The sequence below is a fragment of the Acomys russatus genome, chromosome 29 (assembly GCF_903995435.1).
Source record: "Acomys russatus chromosome 29, mAcoRus1.1, whole genome shotgun sequence".
Classification (NCBI taxonomy): domain Eukaryota; kingdom Metazoa; phylum Chordata; class Mammalia; order Rodentia; family Muridae; genus Acomys; species Acomys russatus.
This window is the reverse complement of record NC_067165.1, coordinates 23,657,994-23,678,508: the sequence shown is the minus strand read 5'-3', so window position 1 is coordinate 23,678,508 and position 20,515 is coordinate 23,657,994.

The window sequence follows — 20,515 nt, the reverse complement described above, 5'->3', positions numbered from 1 at the left end:
ATGTGTTGTCTGGTCATTGAAGAGTTAAAGCTTTTGTTTGTTTGTATTTTGAGACAGTAGCCTTTGGTGCCCTGAAACTCACTATGTAGACCAGGCTGACCTCGAACTCGCAAAGATCTGCCGTCCAAAGGCTGGGACTAAAGGTGTACACCACTGAACATGGCAGGACTGGAGGTATGGGTCACTGCCTGCCATTAGGAAGGCCCTGGGTCCAATCCTAGTACTGCAATAAGTACACAACTAATTTTGTGTGGCCTACAAGAAAAAATGCATGAAGAAGAAGAAGAAAAAGAAGAAGAAGAAGAAGAAGGCAGAGAAAACAGAGGTGGGAGGTAACATTTGGTTTGAAAATGCTTCTGTTTTAGAACTCTATTTCAAGCCGGGCGTGATGATGCACGCCAGTAATCCCAGCACTTGGGGAGGCAGAGGCAGATGGATGGCCAGCCTGGTCTGCAAAGTAAGTTCTGAACAGTTAAGGTTACACAGAAAAAGTCTGTTGGAAAAACATCACAAAAAACAAAAACAAATAAAAAGAAAACAAAGGGGTTGAACAGATGGCTCAGTGGTTAGGAGCACTGGCTGCTCTTCTAGAGGACCTGGATTCAATTCCCGGCACCCACATGGTGGCTCACAACTGTCCGTAACTCCAGTTCCAGGGTATCTGATATCCTTACAACAATGTACATAAAATAAAATTAAATATAAGAAAAATGGTAAACTTTATTTAAAAAAAAAAAAAAAAAGAAAGCAGAGTCTTTTGGTTCCTTTTGGTTTTGGTTTTCTCAATGGTAGGTGTTGGTCAAGTGTTCTCTTACAGACTTATATTCCCCCACCCCTGGAAAGGTATTTAAATTGTACTTAGTCGTAAGAGTCCTAAGACCACACTCTGGAATTGTAATGACACATTTATGTTGCTGTGATGCCCACATCTGGTTAGCGGCTTCGTCGTCTTGAACGAGGCATGTACCAGCTCAGATGTGGCAACCTACTGAGCCACATCAAATAAAGACGGGTGCTACACACAGCTACTGGCACATGCCTTTATTAGTCCCAGCACTCGGGAGGCAGAGGCAGGCAGATCTCTGAGTTTGAGGTCAGCCTGGTCTACAGAGTGAGATCCTGACCAGTCGTTGACACATAAGGAGACTCTGTCTCAAAAATAAATAAACAAAACAAGCAAATAGTTTTGAAATAAAGTATTGAAAGTTTTTTAAGCCAGTGTCTTCTACCATGTGTCATCTGAAAAAAAAATGAATAAATATCCACATGCCTTTAATCCCAGCATTTAGGAGGCAGAGGCAGATGGACCTCTGAGTTCAAGGCTAGCCTGCTCTACAAAGTAAATTCTAGGACAGTCAGGGCTGCACAGAGAAACCCTGTCAAAAGAAAGAAAGAAAGCCGGGCGTGGTGGCGCACGCCTGTAATCCCAGCACTTGGGAGTCAGAGGCAGGCGGATTGCTGTGAGTTCGAGGCCAGCCTGGTCTACAAAGTGAGTCCAGGACAGCCAAGGCTACACAGAGAAACCCTGTCTCAAAAAAAAAAAAAAAAAAGAAAGAAAGAAAGAAAGAAAGGAAAAAGACTAAAGGAAGCTGGGGATGTGGCTCAGTGGTAGAGCGCTTACAATGCTGGGCCATGATGGATTCGGTCCTCAGCTCCCAAAACAAATTAACTAAGTAGACCAAGCTACGAATTGACGGTTATCAGGGTCCAGAAAAACTTCTCTTGCCTGCTAGTTTGAAGCTCACTTACTCTACAAAGCAAGTCATAGGCCAGCCAGAGGTACACAGTGCATAGCAAGACACTGTCTTTAAAAATAAAGAATAGCCAGGCATAGTGGCACACACCTTTAATCCCAGCACTCATGAGACAGAGGGAGGTGGATTGCTGTGAGTTCAAGGCCAGCCTGGTTTACAAGGCAAGCCCAGGACAGTCAAAGCTAACACAAAAAAACCTTGTCTCAAAAAATAAAAAATAAAAAATAAATAAATAAAAAAGTAAATAAAATAAAAATAAAGATTAAAAAAAATAAAGAATAAACTACAAGAGATCCTAACAAAATTCAGATGTATGCATTTATCTTACAGGAGTTACATTTGATGTTTTTAAGTCTGTATTTATTTGTGTTTTAATATGATCTTTCTACCTCATCATTCAACCTCTCTGCCTGCTGCCTTTGGTAGAGCCATGCTCCTTTCTAGGTATCTTGTGACGTCTTCATGTCTCCGGGTAAAAACAAAAAAACAAAAACAAAAAAACCCTCTTGAGAGACTTTATTGTACACAATGCTTCTCAGCTGGATATAGTTTATTCCTACATTGCAAATTTAGCATTGTCCACAGTCATCTCTGACTGTTAGAAACAGGGACAGGGGACTTCTGGCACCCAGTAGGTTTAGGTCAGAAATGCTGCTGAGCCATCTCACATAGGAGGGGGCCCCAGAAGGAAGCAACCAGCAGACACTGCGCCCCATCATTGCTGTGCCACCAAGCGCATGAGTCTCCTTGCCCGCTCCAGTGGCTCCTGGCACATCAATAAGTGAAGGTAGCTGGTTATTTATTCAGCATCTCCCAACAATTATTTATGAAGTTCTTACTATAGGCCAGAGTTCCCAGGGAGCCAGCACAATCCCTGCTTTTAAGGAACTTGCTATGTCTAATCAGGGAGACAAGGATTAAAGCAGCTATGACAGAGCACACGGTGTGTGACAGCAGAGGGCTCTGAGAACACGCAGGCGGGAGCCCTCACCCAGCCTTCCAGCCTCAGCAAAGGCTTTCTTTGTCCTGGTTGCTGTTCCTGTGGCCCCATCCAGTGAACTTCTGCTTATAAGCAGCTTTAAATCACTTCTGAAATGTCTTGGTGCACCCAAACAGGGTGGCTCTGGGCACTAGCAGTGTTTTAATTGCCTGTCTTGTTTCGGTGTGTAGCATAGTATGCACACTTCAGGGCTAGAGGTGTATGGAGCTCCGTGGATAGCACTGTCCGAAGCACCAGGTGTTGTTGCGCCTGGCAGGTGGGGCAGGAGAATTATGAATTCAGGCTTCTCTTTGGCTGCAGATACACAATTTCCGGCATATAAGACGACTGGGCGTATAAGATGACCCCCTCAACGTTTCCAGTTAAAATATAGAGTTTGGATTATACTCATCACCGTATAAGACTACCCCTCTTGGGGGCTGGAGAGATGGCTCAGAGGTAAGAGCACTGACTGCTCTTCCAAAGGTCATGAGTTCAATTCCAAGCAAGCACATGGTGGCTCACGACAATCTCTTCTGGCCTGCAGGCAGAATGCTGTATACATAATAAATAAATAAATCTAAAAAAAACAAAAAAGACTACCCCTCTTCCAATGTACACCCTGAGCAACAGACTCAGGCATGTGCCTGTTTGCGGGCAAGGCGCGCTTTATTAAATGCCGGCAGGCAGCCAGTGCAAGCCTACACTGCCCCTTTAAGGCATGCTCCACACTCAACCTGAAGACAGACAGCCCCCCCCCCCCCAGTGTTCTGGTGGAGAGTAAATCCACGTTCAGATTCTTCTCCTGCTCGAGGTACAAGAAGATGTGTGCAGCTTGCTCCTTCCTTGCTTCACACTCCCCGCACAAAGTGGGGAATCGGTCGCGGCACCCCACCACTATATGCTCTGGACATATGAAGCAAGGGGAAGCAAGCTGCAGGTAAGCACCTGGCGTATAAGACGACCCCCAACTTTGGCACAGATTCTTTTGGGAGTTAAAGAGTCATCATATACGCCAGAAAAAGACGGTAGTTCGAATCTAGCCTGGGGCGGGGGCGGGCGGGTAAACACAGCCAGGCGCTGTGGCTCACTCCTGTAATCATAGCATTCTGGGAGGCAGAGGTAGGAGGATCTCTGTGAGTTTAAGGCCAGCCTGGTTAACAAAGAAAGTCCAGGACGCCAGGGCTCTGTTACACCAGGAAGCCCTGTTTGAACCCTGTTACATTAAAAAATTTATCGGTTCGGCCTAGGGTGCTAAATAAAGACACAGAGCCTGAAGCGTACTTTAAAGCTGCTAGTGCAACACTCTGGGAAGAAACTATATAATACAAATCTATTCCTAAACTTATGGTAAACAAACTACTCTAAACTGATATATAATACCTATGCCCCAAGCACTTATCACTATAATGATCAACAGGCCATAAACTCTCCTTTGTCCATCTCCTCAGTCAACCGTGTGTCTGTCTCTGTCTCCTCTCTCTGTCTCTGTCTCTGTCTGTCTGTCTCTGTCTCTGTCTCTGTCTCTGTCTGTCTCTCTGTCTCTGTCTCTGTCTCTGTCTCTGTCTCTGTCTCTCTCTCTCTCTCTCTCTCTCTCTCTCTCTCTCTCTCTCTCTCTCTCTCTCTCTCTCTCTTTCTCCCCCAACTGCCAAACCTCCTACTCCAGGAAGCTCCGCCTTTCACTGCCTGTCTTTCTGCCCAGCTGATTGGCTAAACCGCGCTTTATTGATAGATGTTACATCCACTCAGCATTCCTCCACAGAACCCCCTCTCACCATCAGCTGGTCAGTGGTGGTGCCACAAGCCTTTAGTGCCAGCACTCTCGAGGCAGAGGCAGGTGGATCTCTATAAATTGGAGGACAGCCAGCACTACACTTGAAAAACCAAAAATAAAAGAAAGGGAGTCTGGAGAGATACCTCAGAGTTTAAGAGCATTGATTGATCTTCCAAAGGTCCTGAGTTCAATTCTCAGCAACCACATGGTGGCTCACAACCATCTGTAATGAGGCCTGGTGCCCTCTTCTGCCTTGCAGGCATACTTACAGGCAGAACACTGTATATATAATAAATCTTTTTTTAAAGAAAAAGAAAGAAAACATTATTTGTCAACTAAAATTAAATTCAAATCAACAGCAAATAATTTGTTTGGTTGCTTTAGTATGTAGAAGGAAAATATTATTACTGTGACAAATGGGGAGGAGCCCACCCCACCCCCACCCCAGCCTCTGGACTGGGTCATGGCTACTCTTGTGAGCTAGCTTAACTCTCAGAAATCAGGACAGCTGTAGGACAGGACTTTAAATATTTGAGGGTTGCAAAGGACCTGAAGCAAACTCCACTTAACAGAGACATGGAAGGAAGTTCCTTGTTCACTCACTGCTGGGTAAGATCAGAAACCAGGTTCCAATAGGGTTATGCTGATAACATGTGTGGGCAGGCCGAGAGGGCCATCCATGGTTAGCATCTGTTTCCTTGGTTACCTATCAGACCAACATGCTGTTTGGGCCTGCATGATAAAGAATGCTTTGTGTGGTCATGGCCTGCATTCTTGTCATGCTTAGGCAGGGACAGGGGAAGCCACAAATTGAGTGTAGGGAAAGTTAATTTAATTTCTTTGCCCTATAAAATTCAAATCTACTGTTTCATTACCACCACCACCACAAACACACAAATAATGTAAATTGAAATTTCTACTATCTAGTTATTTACCGTATAGGATGTATTTTATCTTAATGTATTCATTTTATTAGTTAAAAACTTTTGGGGCTGGAGAAATGGCTCAGAGGTTAAGAGTACCGGCTGTTCTTCCAAAGATCCTGAGTTCAATTCCCAGCAACCACATGGTGACTCACAACCATCTTTAATGAGATCTGGTGCCCTCTTCTGGCATGCAGGCACACATGGGGACAGAGTACTGTATAAATAATAAATAAATAAAATCTGAAAATTAAAAAAAACTTTCAAATATATTGGACAGTGTTGGTGCACACCTTTAATGCTAGTGAGAGGCAGAGGCTGGTGGCTATCTCAGTGTGAGGCCTACAGAGAGAGTTCTAGGACAGCTAGAGCTACACAGAGAAACCCTGTCTTGAAAAACTATTTTAAAAAAACTTTCAAAAGTGAAAATATTCAGCTGGGCGGTGGTGGCGCATGCCTTTAATCCCAGCACTTGGGAGGTAGAGGCAGGCGGATCGCTGTGAGTTCAAGGCCAGTCTGGTCTACAAAGTGAGTCCAGGACAGCCAAGGCTACACAGAGAGACCCTGTCTCGAAAAAACAAAAGCAACAACAACAACAACAACAAAAAGAACACTATGATGGGCAGATCTGGGCCCAGGGGTTCTGCTCAATCTAAGGCACCAACCAAGGACAATATGTGCAGTCATCATCAAACCCCTACCCAGATCTAGCCAAGGAACAGGACATTCTCCACAGTTTAGTGGAGACTGGGGACTGACTTTCACACGATCTCTGGTGCCCCATATTTGGCCATGTCCCATTGATGAGGAGGCCTGATGGCACTCGGAGGAAGGATAGCAGACTACCAAGAAGAGACTTGATACCCTAGCATCATATTCAGGGGGAGGAGGTCCCCCTCAGTCACAGTCATAGGGAAGGAGAATGGGGTGAAAGCAGGAGGGAGGGAGGAATGGGAGGATGCACGGGATGGGATAGCAAATGAGATGTAATATGAATTATTTTATTTTTCAATAAAAATGTATAAAAATAAAAATTAAATTAAAATTAAAAGAAAAAACAAAAATAATTACCTTTTCCAGTTCCTGAGACTACATATAGCTCCGTTAGCAGTGTGCTTGCCTCTCCAGCATGAAGCCGTCGGTCTGATTCCTAGCTCCTCATGAACTGGAGGTGGAGGCAGGAAGAGCAGATGTTTAAGGCCATCCTCAATTCCATACTATTGTGTTGCATGACTTAAGAGCACTTAACTGCTCTAGCAGAGGACCTGTGTTTGGTTCCCAGCACCCACGTGGCAGCTCTCAGCCATCTGCAACTCCAGTTCCATGGATTGTGGTGCCCTCTTCTGGCCTCTTAAGGAATTGCAGGCAGGCGGTACATTTTGTGTGTGTGGTGTGTGTGTGTGTGTGCGCGTGCGCACGTGTGTGTGTGTGTGTGTGTGTGTGTGTGTGTGTGTGTGTGTGTGTGTAAGCATGTATGACTGTAACTCCAGCTTCAGGGGGATCTGTTCTCTCTGGCCTTCACTTGTAACCTACACTTGTACACATATCTACACACACACACACACACACACTTAAAAATATAATCTTTTTTTTTTTTTAAGTCCATGGGCTGGGGAAGTGGTTTAGTAATTAAGATCACTGGCTGCTCTTTCAGAGGACGTAGGTTCCATTTCCAGCACCCACATGGCAGCTCTCAACCATCTGTGCTCCAGTACCAGAGAACCCACCTCTGTGGGTACCAGGAACACGTGTAGTGCACAGACATATATTCTGGCAAAAATGCATACATGTATAAATAAGTAAATAATTTTTTTCGAGACAGGATTTCTCTGTGTAGCCTTGGCTATCCTGGACTTGCTTTGTAGACCAGGCTGGCCTCAAACTCACAGAGTTTGCCTCCCAGAGTGCTGGGATTAAAGGCGTGTGCGCCACCATGCTCAGCTTGAAATAGAATTATTAACAGAAACATTTCCCATCAAATGTTACCTCCCACCTCTGTCCATGGTGTTGAGAACAATGTGTTAATTGCATGACACAGCTTTGGGGCAAAGAATTCCAAACTAGATTCAATGTGGAAAGACTGACCACTGCTTGTAAGAAAGATACAGACAGAGCTGGGAGAGATGGCTCTGTAGTAAAGAGCGCTGGCTGCTCTTGCCAAGGACCAAGGTTCAATTCCCAGCACCTACAAGCGGGTTCACCACAGTCTGTAACTCCAGTTCTAGGGGATCTGATGTCCTCTTCTGCCTAGCACCAAGTGTACAGACACACATACAGGCAAAACACCCATACACATAAAATACATTTTCCAATAAAGAAGCTGGCAGGTGCCACAAACATTACAGGCCATGTAGCCAATCTAAATTCTGGCTTCTATAGCCACATACTTTTGGTGGTGCACACCTTTAATCTCAGCATTTGGGAGGCAGAGGCAGGTGACTGTGCGTTAGAGGCCAGCCTGGTCTACAAAGAGAGTCCAGGTCAGCAAGGGCTCTCTGGAACAGAGAAACCCTTTCTCTAAAAGAAAAGAAAAAAAAATATTTTATTTATTGACTGTGTATGAGTGCTCTATCTGAATGTGCACCTGCAGGCCAGGAGTAGGGATCAGATCACATTAGAGATGGGTAGGAGCCACCATGTGGTTACCAGGAATTGAACTTAGGGCCTCTTTTTTGTTCGTTTGTTTTTGTTTTTTCGAGATAGGGTTTCTCTGTGTAAGCCTTGGCTGACCTAGACTTACTTTGTAGACCAGGCTGGCCTCGAACTCACAGAGATCCACCTTCCTCTGCTTCCCAGAGTGCTGGGACTACAATAGACAGCGCTGTTAAACCAGTGAGCCATCTCTCCAGCCCACAGCCACATACTTTTAAAGCCTGACTTTATTTTTGGTCACCAAGTTTCCAAGTGGCTTGACTTCATCTTACACAGGCATTTGTCACAATGGCACACACACACACACACACACACACACCTCATACACACACAAAAGAGCACCGGGAGTGGTGGTACATGTGAATCCTAGCGCTCAGGAGGCAGAGGCAGGCAGAGCTCTGCCGGTCCGAGGCCAGCCTGCTCTAAATAGTGCAATCCAGGTGCGTCAGGACTATGTAAAGAGGAGAGGGGAGAACTGGTGATAAGCTTGACCGTCAGCAAAGCTGTAGCTCACAATCCTTTTGGAAAGGTGAGAAGCAGCCAACATGGCCGCACATGCCTGTCATCCCAGCATGTGGGCAGCAGACAGGTGTGGTGTGGCAGCCAGAGTCGTATAGCAAGACCCAGTCTCAGGCCTTGCTCCCCTCAAAATGAGGAACTCTGGGGTCTGGATTGGCCTCTACATTTAAGCCAGGTCTGGTCCTCTGGTCTGGTGGTGTCCAGTTTGTGTATTGTTTTCATATATATGGTTAAAAAAGGAATTAAAACCAAGAGCTAGAAAAGTAATAAATCAGTGGATATAACCCATATAATCTAAAATTGACTTCTTATTTCTGCTGTCTTAGCATTTTTTCTTAATGTTTTTGAAACATATGTGCATATTTGTGCTTTAAAATGATTTCAGCTTAACAACAGTTTCAAATATTTCTCATCTGAAGGCAGGAAGTTGGTCCAGTTTCAGCAATATATTGATATAATTTTACATTTCTTAAAATGTTGAAGCTATGTTTATTTAAGATTAGCTGGGCTCGATGCCTGCTCTTGAGAAAAACATTTATAGGCTGCGGATTTTTTTTTTCAAAGATTCCACATAACAATATAGAACTGTTAGTGTTAAATGATCTTTCCATCTGTCTGAAAACTCATTAGCTTCATAGGAAGGGGGGGAAAATAACTGTTACTCTGTTACCAGCCACTTCTCCCTTACTACCTGTTTTTGTAAATAAAGTTTTATTGCAACAAGGATTTGCTTGTTCCGTTCTGTCTTGCAGATGCCAGCCTTTGCATGGCAGTGGCAAAGTTCACTGCTTGCAGCAGGCACCTTTTATCTGCAAAGCCTAAAATGTTTGTGGTAGCTCTGAATAAAATGTCCCCCATAGGTGGGCACTGGTGGCGCACGCCTTTAATCCCAGCACTTGGGAGGCAGAGGCAGGCGGATCGCTGGGAGTTCGAGGCCAGCCTAGTCTCCAAAGTGAGTCCAGGGCTGTCAAGGCTACACAGAGAGACCCCTGTCTTGAAAAACAAAAACAAAACAAAACAAAAATGTCCCCCATAATCTCCAGCATTTGAATTCTTGGTCCCCAATTAGTGTCGCTATTTGGGTGGGTTTCGGAGGTGAGACCTTGCTGGAGGAAATGCATCACTGGGGGGAGGGGCAAGCTTTGAGAGTTTTAACACTCACCACATGGTTTCTAGTTCCCTCTCTCTGGCTCTGTGCTTTGTGGCCCTCAGCTTCCTACTCCTGCCATCACGTGTTTGCTCCACCCCTCATGGACTCAAACTCTCCTGAAACTGAAGTCCCAATAAACTCCCTTTTCTGTGAGGTTGCCTTGGAAAGGGTATTTTATTATAGCAATGGAAGAACTGTTACGTTACAGACTTTTTCTGCCTGTGACCTATTCTGGGTCTGCAGATTTGATACTCTTCCTTCAGGAGGTTTAAACCAGTATGTAAGTACCACTAGAATTTAGCGGGAGTGGTATGTGTGTGTGTGCGCGTGAGGGGTGTGGGTTTGCGTCAGGGTCAGGCAGTAGAGGAACATGGTGGATCTGTGGAGTGGCTAGGAGGATCTAGCCAAGATGAAAATGGTCCTTTTTTGGTTTTGAGACAGGGTTTCTCTGTGTTGCCTTGACTATCCTGGACTCCCTTTGTAGGCCAGGCTGGCCTCAAACTCACAGAGATCCACTTGCCTCTGCCTCCCAGAGTGTTGGGATTACAGGAGTAAGCCACCATGCCCAGCTAAAATTGGGGATTTTGTTGTTGTTTTGAGTGGGGTTGGGTTTGAGACAGGATTTCGCTACGTTGCCGCAGCTGTCTTGGAACTCATTATGTAGACTGGATTGGTTTCGTAGATCAAGAAAATCACGGCATGGAGCTGGGGATGCAGTTCAGTGACAGAGCATCTACCTAGCAGATGCAAGACCCCTGGTTCAACCTCCAGCATCGCCAGGAAAAAAAAAAAATTATGAGACTGGAGAGGTGGCCCACCAGGTAAAAGCATTTGCTGTTCTCACAGAGGAGGTAGGTCCAGTTCCCAACCCCCAGCTTATGACCATCTGTAACTCCAGTCCCAGTGTATCCAATGCCCCGTTCCAGCCTCCATAGGCACCAGGTACGACGTGGCACACACACACAGAGGCAAACACTCATAGACAAAATAAAAAAGAATCCTGGCAGGAAGATGTTTGGGGGCACTGTAGGTGCTAATGCTGCCGGAGTTACAGTAGGAGCCTGTGTCCTGGAAGCCCTAGCGAGCCAGGCTCAGCCACCTGTCTTTGATAAGCCAATTAAAAGACCCCAATAAATAATGAAAAGCAAAAAAAAAAAAAAGGGGGGGGAGATTTATTCAATATGTGCACTCTGGGATGAGGTACAAAGAGACAACGGTGACTTCCAAGACCATCCCCTGGGTCCTCACGTGGGAGGGAGTAAGGTTTCAGTTGAGGGAAAGAGCTAGACATAATTAGCCTAGGCACAGTGTGGTTCTGCCCATCACCGACCGGACCGGTCGTTGTTCTGGTTCCAGTCCAAGTCCTTCCGTTTTCATGGAGGTGGGGCCCCGTTTGATTGGTAGCAGGCTTTTCAGCCTTTTCCTTCTCCCAGTAGGTAAAATCTGGGGTGGGGTGGGGTGGGGGGGGAGGGGAATTCCAATTTCCAGGGCTTCCTTGTTTCTTCAGTGCAGATAGGCAGAACAAGAGACTCAAACAGCTTCTAGAGTGTCCTCACTCCTGTCCAGCATTTTGGTTCCAGCTTGAGAGAATTGGTGACAAAAGGCTGTATATTATTCAATTCCATATATTGGAAACTTCCAGAATAGGCAAGTCATTAGAGACAACCCGGGACGGGGTTGGGGGTTGGGGTGGTGGGGGTGGGGGAATGAGGGAGGAGGGACAGGTCCGACTGCTTGTTTAATGTAGCCCAGGCTGGCCTTGAACTCCTTGTGCAGTGGAGGGATAACCTTGAACTCCTGACTCTCCTCCTGCAGAGGGCTGGGATAACAGGTGTGCACCACCATGCCTGGCTGAATCGTGCTTCAGACTGTTACATTTTTAGCATGAGACCCGTGGACATGTCTTTCACCACGGTGAGGAGTTTCTGGACTCCTGGAGGATCTCATGCCAGAGGATGGAGATGCTCCCTGGGGGCCACTGCAGGGAGTCTCCTGGCTGCAGCAGCGGCGAGGCGGCAGCAGGGGCCAGAGGGATGGCCAGTGGCTAGCCTGCAGCAGTAGGCGGGCGCCAGGACCGCGGGAGAGTCAGGCCTGGACCGCTGATTTATGGAGGGTTTGCCGGTCTTGATTTGCTTCTAGCTATGCATTTTAGGCAGCACTATGGCAGAAGTCCTTGGGGCTTGGTGTCTAGCGGTACAGAGTTTAAATCTGTCAGGTCTCATTACTGATAATGTTTACTCTTGTCTTAAATTGATGTCTGGCAGGATTCTTTGCTGGAAAGCTACCCTTGGCAATTAAAAAAAAAAAAAAAAAAAAAGATGAGCCGGGCGTGGTGGCGCATGCCTTTAATCCCAGCACTTGGGAGGCAGAAGCAGGTGGATCACTGTGAGTTCAAGGTCAGCCTGGTCTACAAAATGAGTCTAGGACAGCCAAGGCTACACAGAGAAACCCTGTCTCAAAAAAAAAAAAAAAAAAAAAAGATGTTTGTATTTAAATCCCCATTTCTCTTCTTTAAAAATTTGTTAAAGATTTATTTATTTTTACATGTATGAATGTTTTGCCTGTATGCTTGTGCCCCACATGTGTGCCTGGTGCCAGGAGATCAGAAGAGGGTGTCAGAGCTCTGGAACTGGAATTGTGGATGGTTGTGAGCTGCCATGTGAGTGCTGGGAATTGAACACACACACACACCTTTCTCCGGAATGGCAAGGGCTTTAAACCACTGGGCCATCTTTCCAACAACAACCATTTCTGTTTCTTTGTTTTGGTTTTTTGAGACGGGGTTTCTCTGTTGTAGCCTTTGCTGTCCTGGACTTGCTTTGTAGACCAGGCTGGCCTTGAACTCACAGAGATCCACCTGCCTCTGCCTCCCTGAGTGCTGGGATTACAGGCGTGAGCACCCACACCCGGCTTCTTTTAAACACTTTAAATTTAATAATTAAAAAAAAAAATGCAGACAGCTGGGCGTGGTGGTGCATGCCTTTAATCCCAGCACTTGGGAGGCAGAGGCAGGTGGATCACTGTGAGTTCGAGGCCAGCCTGGTCTACAAAGTGAGTCCGGAACAGCCAGGGCTGCATAGAGAAACCCTGTCTCAAAAAACAAAAAACAAACAAACAAACAAAAAATGCAGACTGGGCCAGGCGTGGTGGTACACACCTTTAATCCCAGTACTTTGGAGGCAGAAGCAGGTGGAGCTCTGTGAGTTTGAGGCCAGCCTGGTCTACAGAGCGAGTCCAGGACAGCCAGGGCTACTCATGAGAAGAGTCGTACTTTTTTTCCCTCTGTTCTATTTTTTTTATATGTCTGCACTAAGGATGAGTACTAACACACTGGTGCCTTATTTTTGTAAAATATAACAGTATTACAGTAAAATGTAACCTTCGGTAAAATTTGCAATTCATTTTTATTTTAACATGAGTACCATGTGTGTACCCAATGTCCTTGGAGGCCAGAAAGGGGGGGGGGGGGGATCAGATTCCTTAGATTTGGAGTCACAGGTGGTTGTGAGCCACCATGTGATTACTGGGAATTGAACTCAGGACCTCTGGAAGAGCAGCAAATGATCTTAACCACTGAGCCACCTCTCCAGCCCCTACCACCACTGAAATTTCAAACCACCAAAAGTAAAGAAAGGAAAATGGGCCACACCTTCAGCCACAGCAGCCATGGTGGCATGCCCTTGTAATCCTGGGATCCAGGAGGCTGAGGCAGGGTGGATCCAGACCTCCAGGGCTCCCAAGCAAGAATCTATGTCAAAGAAACATCAAAGCAGCCTCGGCTTTGGTAAAGTTATATTCAGCCTTTAAAATAATTAATTAATTAATTAATTAACTAATAACTTATTGCCACCCCGCACATAGGAAGTGGATCCAGAGAACAAAGTTATAGGACTCAGTTCTCTCCTTCTGTGAAATAGGTTCCAGAAATGGAACTCAGGTCACCGGGCTTGGTGGCAGGCTCTTAGCCACCGAGCCATCTAGCCAGGCCCTCAGCTTTTTCTTTGTGTATAGGATTCTTCATTTTAGTTACTTGAAATCATACTGTAAATGCAATTTTTGCAGCCTGGTCTTTTTCATTAAAATGTGCAGAGGTAGGCAAATTACAACCCACAGGCCAAAGTTGGCTCCCTGCCCGCTATTGTATTCTTGTGAACTAAAATTGGCTTTTAAACTTTAAATAGCTGAAACAAAATCAAAAGAGCAATAATATTTTCTGACATGGGAAAATTGCATCAAATTCCAAAGCTAAGTTCCATAACTGGCTGGCTCCCTTGTGTTTGTCTATATATTATCAAGGAGACTAAATTGCCTGAAAAATCCAAAAATTCTGTTTACCCTTTACAGAAAAAGTTTGCTGGCTCTGCAGTATTATCTATTAAGTGTGTGTGTGTGTGTGTTGTGTTGATGCTTCTGTGTAGGAGTCACAAGTTAACTTCAGATTCCCTCCTTAGGAGCCATCTATCTTCATTGTTTTGTTTTTAAATATATTATTTATTCTTTAAGCATTTCAGACACATATACAATGTATTTTGATAATATTCACCTCCCAGATCCCCTTCTCCATGTCCCACTCCCAATATCATTTATGATGGTGATGATGTTTACTCTTTGACTTCATTTGCCTTTTGAGGCAGTGTCTCCCATTGGCCTGCAGCTCACCCAGTCAGTTAGGCTATGCCCGGTGAGTCCCAGAGATCCCCCTGTCTCCACCTCTCATGCGCTGGGATCACAAATCCTTGCTACCAGCTAGTGATCTGGGGATCCGATTCAGGTCTTCACGCTTTCACTGCAAGCACGTTCCAGCCTGAGCTACCTTCCCAGGCCCTCAATCACGGCTTTAAACCGGCAGCTTAACCCATGCTGGAAAACGCAGCGGGAAACTAAGAAGGAATACCGATGTGCTTCACCCTCAGGAGGCTAAGGCAGGAAGCTCGCTTGGAGTGTGAAGTCAGTCTGGGCTGCATAGCAAGTTCCAAGATCAACTCTTTTTTTTTTTTTTTTTTTTTTTTTAAGAGTTATTTATTTAGTGTACAGTGCTCTGCCTGCACATACTCCTGCAGGCCAGAAGAGGGCACCAGATCTCATTATAGAGAGTTGTGAACTACCATGTGGTTGCTGGGAATTGAACTCAAGACCTTTGGAAGAGCAGACAGTGCTCTTAACCTCTGAGCCATCTCTCCAGTCCCCAAGATCAACTTTTAAAGGAACCAACAACAAGTCTCTGACGACAGAAATTGAAGAAGAAAGCAGAAGATGGAAAGATCTCCCAGGCTTGTGGATCAGGAGGATCAACATAGTAAAAATGGCCATCTTACCAAAAGCAATCTACAGATTCAATGCAATCCTTATCAAAATACCTACCCAATTCCTTACAGACCTTGAAAGATCAATTCTCAACTTCGTATGGAAAAACAAAAAAACCCAGAATGGCTAAAAACAAGCCTGTATAATAAAAGATCTTCTGAAGGAATCTCCATCCCTGATCTCAAGCTGTACTATAGAGCAACAGTAATAAAAACTGCATGGCATTGGCATAGAAACAGACAGGTTGATCAATGGAATTGAATCAAAGACCCAGAAATAAACCCACACACCTATGAACACTTGATTTTTGACAAAGAAGCCAAATTCATACAATGGAAAAAAGACAGCATCTTCAACAAATGGTGCTGGTCTAACTGGATGTCTACAGGTAAAAAAATGCAAATAGATCCATATTTATCACCCTGCACAAAACTAAAGTCCAAGTGGATTAAATACCTCAACATAAAACTTGACACACTAAATCTGTTAGAAGAAAAAATGGGGGAAGAGATTTTAAGTCACAGACAAGCTTTCTGCAGAGAACACTAATAGCTCAGGCTCTAAGGTCAACAATTAATAAATGGGACCTCATGAAACTGAAAAGCTTTTGTAAGGCAAAGAACACTTTCAAGAGAACAAAACGACAGGCTACAGACTGTGAGAAGATCTTTGCCAATCTTACATCTGACAAAGGGCTAATATCCAAAATATATAAAGAACTCAAGAAAGTAAACACCACCAAACCAAATAATCCAATTAAATATGAGGTACAGAGCTAAACAGAGAATTCTCAACAGAGGAATATGGAATGGTGTTTCTTGTTTCTTTTTTCTTTTCTTTTTTTTTGTTTTTTTTTTTTTTTTTGTTTTTTTTTTTCGAGACAGTTGACTGTCCTGGACTCACTTTGTAGACCAGGCTAGACTTGAACTCACAGCAATCCACCTGCCTCTGCCTCCTGAGTGCTGGGATTAAAGGTGTGCCCCACCACGCCTTGCCTCTAGAATCGTATATACACATATACATGTACACACACATTTTCTTTTATTATTTTTTGGGGGGTTTGTTGTTGTTTTTCTCTGTGTAGCCTTGGCTGTCCTAGACTCTCACTTTAGACCAGGCTGACCTCAAACTCACAGAAATCTGCCTACGTCTGTCTCCCCAACTGACTGCTGGGACATATAGACAGGGTGTCTCTTGGCTACACTAGAACTCACTCTAGACCAGGCTGTCTTCCAACTCAGAGATCCATCTACCTCTAAGTGCTGGGGTTAAAGGCTTGTGCCACTATGCCAGCTTATAATGTCATATTTTAAAAGGAAAAAAAAATGGGAGCTGAAGAGTTAGCTGAGTAGGAAAGAGCTTGCTTTGCAAGCATAAAGACCTGAGTTCAACCGGGCAGTGGTGGCGCACGCCTTTAATCCCAGCACTTGGGAGACAGAGGCAGGCGCGATCGCTGTGAGTTTGAGGCCAGCCTGGTCTACAAAGTGAGTCCAGGACAGGCCAGACTACACAGAGAAACCTTGTCTCTAAAAACCAAAAAGAAGAAGAAGAAGAAGAAGAAGAAGAAGAAGAAGAAGAAGAAGAAGGAGAAGAAGAAAAAGAAGAAGAAGAAGAAGAAGAAGAAGAAGAAGAAGAAGAAGAAGAAGAAGAAGAAGAAGAAGAAGAAGAAGAAGAAGAAGAAGAAGAAGAAGAAGAAGAAGAAGAAGAAGAAGACGACCTGAGTTCAGGGCTGGAACTGGAGAGATGGCTCAGAGGTTAAGAGCACTGGCTGATGCCCTGAGGTCAACTCCCAGCAACCACATGGTGGCTCACAACCATCTCTAATGAGATCTGGTGCCCTCTTCTGGCCTACAGACAGAATACTGTATACATAATAAATAAATCTTAAAAAAAACAAAAAAACAAAACCTGAGTTCAGTCTCCAGAAGCCAGGCATGATAAGACTTGTGATCCCAGGCCTGCAGAGGCAGACACAGGAGGATGCCTAGGCCTTGCTGGGTAGACAGGCTAGCTTAATAAATGAGACCCAGGTGCACATCTTTAGTCCTAGCACTCAGGAGGCAGGTGGATCTCTGTGAGTTCCAGACCAGCCTGGTCTACAAAGCAAGTCCAGGACAGCCAGGGTTACACAGAGAGACCTTGTCTCAAAAAACAAACAAAATGAGTAACAAGATATTTCAGGTTTTTTTCTTTTAAAAATGTTTATTTTTATTACATATGTATTAGTTTTTGTCTACATTTATGTCTGTGTGTTATGTGTGTGTATGGTGCCTGCTGAGGCCGGAAGAGGGTGTGGAATACCCCGAAAATGGAGTGACAGATGGGTGTGAGTGGCCATGTGGGTGCTGGAGACTGAGCCCAGGGCCTCTGGAAGAGTAGCCAGTGCTCTTAACTGCTAAGACCTCTCTCCAGCCTCTTGGGTTTCTTTCTTGGGAGTTTAATGTTTATTTATACATCCAGGGCACCCCCCTTTGCACAGTTGTATTGCCTGCGCTGCTGAGGCCTTCGTTTGGAGAGGGCAGCGCTAGATCCTGGTCTGAAGGAAAAACCAGGCCAAAAGAAATCATCATCAAAGGTCAGGCGTGGTGGCACACACCTTTAATCCCAGCACTCGGGAAACACAGGCAGGGGGATCACTGTGAGTTCGAGGCCAGCCTGGTCTACAAAATAGGTCCAGGACAGCCAAGGTTACACAGAGAAACCCTGTCTTGAAAAACCAAAAAAAAAAAAAGAAAAAAGAAAAAGAAAAAGAAAGAAAGAAAAGAAATCATCATCAAACAAATAGGAATGGAATTTTGTAGACTATACTCCCTAAAGGGACCAGACTTGAAGATGAGTGAACTGAGACAAACATTCCCTCACTGGCACCACCTTCAAAGGTGGCCGCACCCTCCCTGTCCCCTGGCTTTGGAGAAGTCCCTGGAAAGCCCTTTCACTTTGCTTTTGCTCTAGCCTTTCCCAACTTCCTTATCTCCTCCTCACTCTGCTGAGGTGTGCCTCACCTTTAAGAGGTTTCCTCCTCCTCCCCCTTCTCCCTTACTAAATCCTTGACACACAGGGGAGGACCAAGGTTTACTCACTGGTGTTCATGGGGCACCTCTGGGTTTTTATTTGGGATCTCTCTCTCTCTCTCTCTCTCTCCCTCTCTCTCTCTCTCTCTCTCTCTCTCTCTCTCTCTCTCTCTCTCTCTCTCTCTCTCTCCCTCCTCCAGCTGGGTCTCTAGGATCAAGCTCAGGCCTTCGGAATTAGTGTTAGGTGTCTATATCCACTGAGCCACCTTGCTGGCTCCAACTTTGTTGTTTGTTTTGTTGCAGAGAACTGGGTTCGGTTCCCAGCGTTCACATCCAGCAGGCTGCAAGTGCCTGTTACTCCATTTCCAGGGGATCTGACGCCCTCTTCTGGCCTGCTTGGTTGTCTGCACACACACAGTGCACTCGGGGACACACACACACACACATAGTACACTTGGACACACACATACAAACAAAAACACCAACACGATTCTTCCCGGAAATAGAACATCAAGAATTCATTTGCGAAGTCAAGTTCCCATGTTTGTAGCCATTTGCTATAGCCCTCTTGTTTGCATGTTTTTTTCCATACTCCTAGCAGACCATGGACACGGATCCGCGTGTTGTAATGTTTGTTGGGAGACGGTAAATGTGGACTCCAGTATTTGCCACGTGATGTTTAAGACCTGCATGTGTGCGAATGAAGTGTTTCCTCTCCCCTTGTCAGGCTTAGTGTGTGGTACTGGAGCCAGTGGCACTGTAAGCAACGACAGCACGCTGGTCCTGAGCAGAAGTCCGAAGAAGCACCATGCGTTTCCCTCGGTCCTCTCGCTTCTCCTCTCTGCTATAACGGGATATTTTTTCCTGGGGAGAAGTGAACAAGTATCAGTTCACTCCAGATAGGCCGCTGACAGCCCAAAGAAGCAAGTCCACTGAAGTACAGTGTGGCTTAAAACCAAGTTTCCTGTCAGGCGTGGTGGCACACGGCTTTAATCCCCAGCATTCAGGGAGGTAAGGGCAGGTAGATCTCTGTGAGTTCAAGGCCAGCCTGGTCTACAAAGTGAGTCCAGCACAGCCAAGGCTACACAGAGAAACCCTGTCTCGGGAAACAAATTGAGTTTATTGGCCTTATTTATGGACCCATGGGCGAGGGGTAACTAACAGTATGAGTGATTGACAAGTCTGCATTTCTGAAAAGTCCCCTCCCCCATTGTGACCATAGCAACATGAAGGCTGCATCATAGAATCCCACCTTTTAGTTAACTGTCTATCCAGTACATCCTGTAGCGATCCCCTCCGCATTCCCTCGAGATCCCGTGCAGCTGGGGTCAGGAAGGACAGGTGGGTAGAATCCTGAGTGAGGGTCCTGCAACCCTGCCCTCCTCCTGCTAAGCTGTGTTCCCAGCTCAACACAGTTACCCTAGACCTCACTACTGCTGTTATTTTACCTCTTTACCAGGACTATGGTCCAGACTTACCTCCACTCAGGACGATGCTGAGAGGACCGTGTCATGCTCTATGGGAAACAAAAGCATTCTACAAGATGTAATACCAACATGACCCAGATGGGGGCAGCTCAAGAGAGAGACACAGAACAGCTGGAGCGATGGCTCAGAGGTTAAGGACACTGACTGCTCCTCCAGAGGTCCCTGAGTTCAATTCCCAGCAACCACATGGTGGCTCACAGCCATCTATAGTGTGTTCTGATGCCCTCTTCTGGCCTGCAGGTGTACGTGCAACCAGAGCACTCTATACATAATAAATAAATATGCATAAATATCATTATACATAATAAATAAATCTGAGAGGGGGGAAGATCTAGTGACTGAATAAAGTCACTGCTCCATGGAATGGAGCAACCTACATTCAAAGTGTGTCTTTCCTCCCAGTTTGATCTTTCTGGAGAATGCCCTCATAGACACTCCCCAAAGATCCAGCTGGCAATGAAGATAAACTATGAAATCAGCGTGGTTGCTCTTCCGCTCAACAGTATCAACGCTGAATGGGTTACAACACATATGCCCAGCCCGCAGGGCATTTACTACCTGGCCCTTTATGGAAAAAAACTTGCTAGCTTCTGTTTATAGGCGAAGGAGTTGTTGAGAGTGTGTCTGTTACCCCATTGGAGGTGACAAGTGAGTTCAGGACGAGTTAACCCGGCATGTGAACAGCCACAGGGAAGGGGCTTGGCTGCACCCCAGCTCACTCCCAGTCCCTCTGGTTGGCTGGAACTGTGCACGCGCAGTCTCTGAGCTGTGAGATTCCTTGGCCTTGTGCTTGTAGAAGAGAGGCTGGCAGAGGGAATGCCTCCTCCCTCTCCTCCCTCCACCCTTCCCAAGAGCAGGGCTTGGCACAGCTGTGGTTTTTCAGTCTTTACTGGTAACCTGGGCTCTACTCCCCTCCCACTGTGGTATAAGTTTCATAAGGTAAGACTTACTGCTTTCTCCTG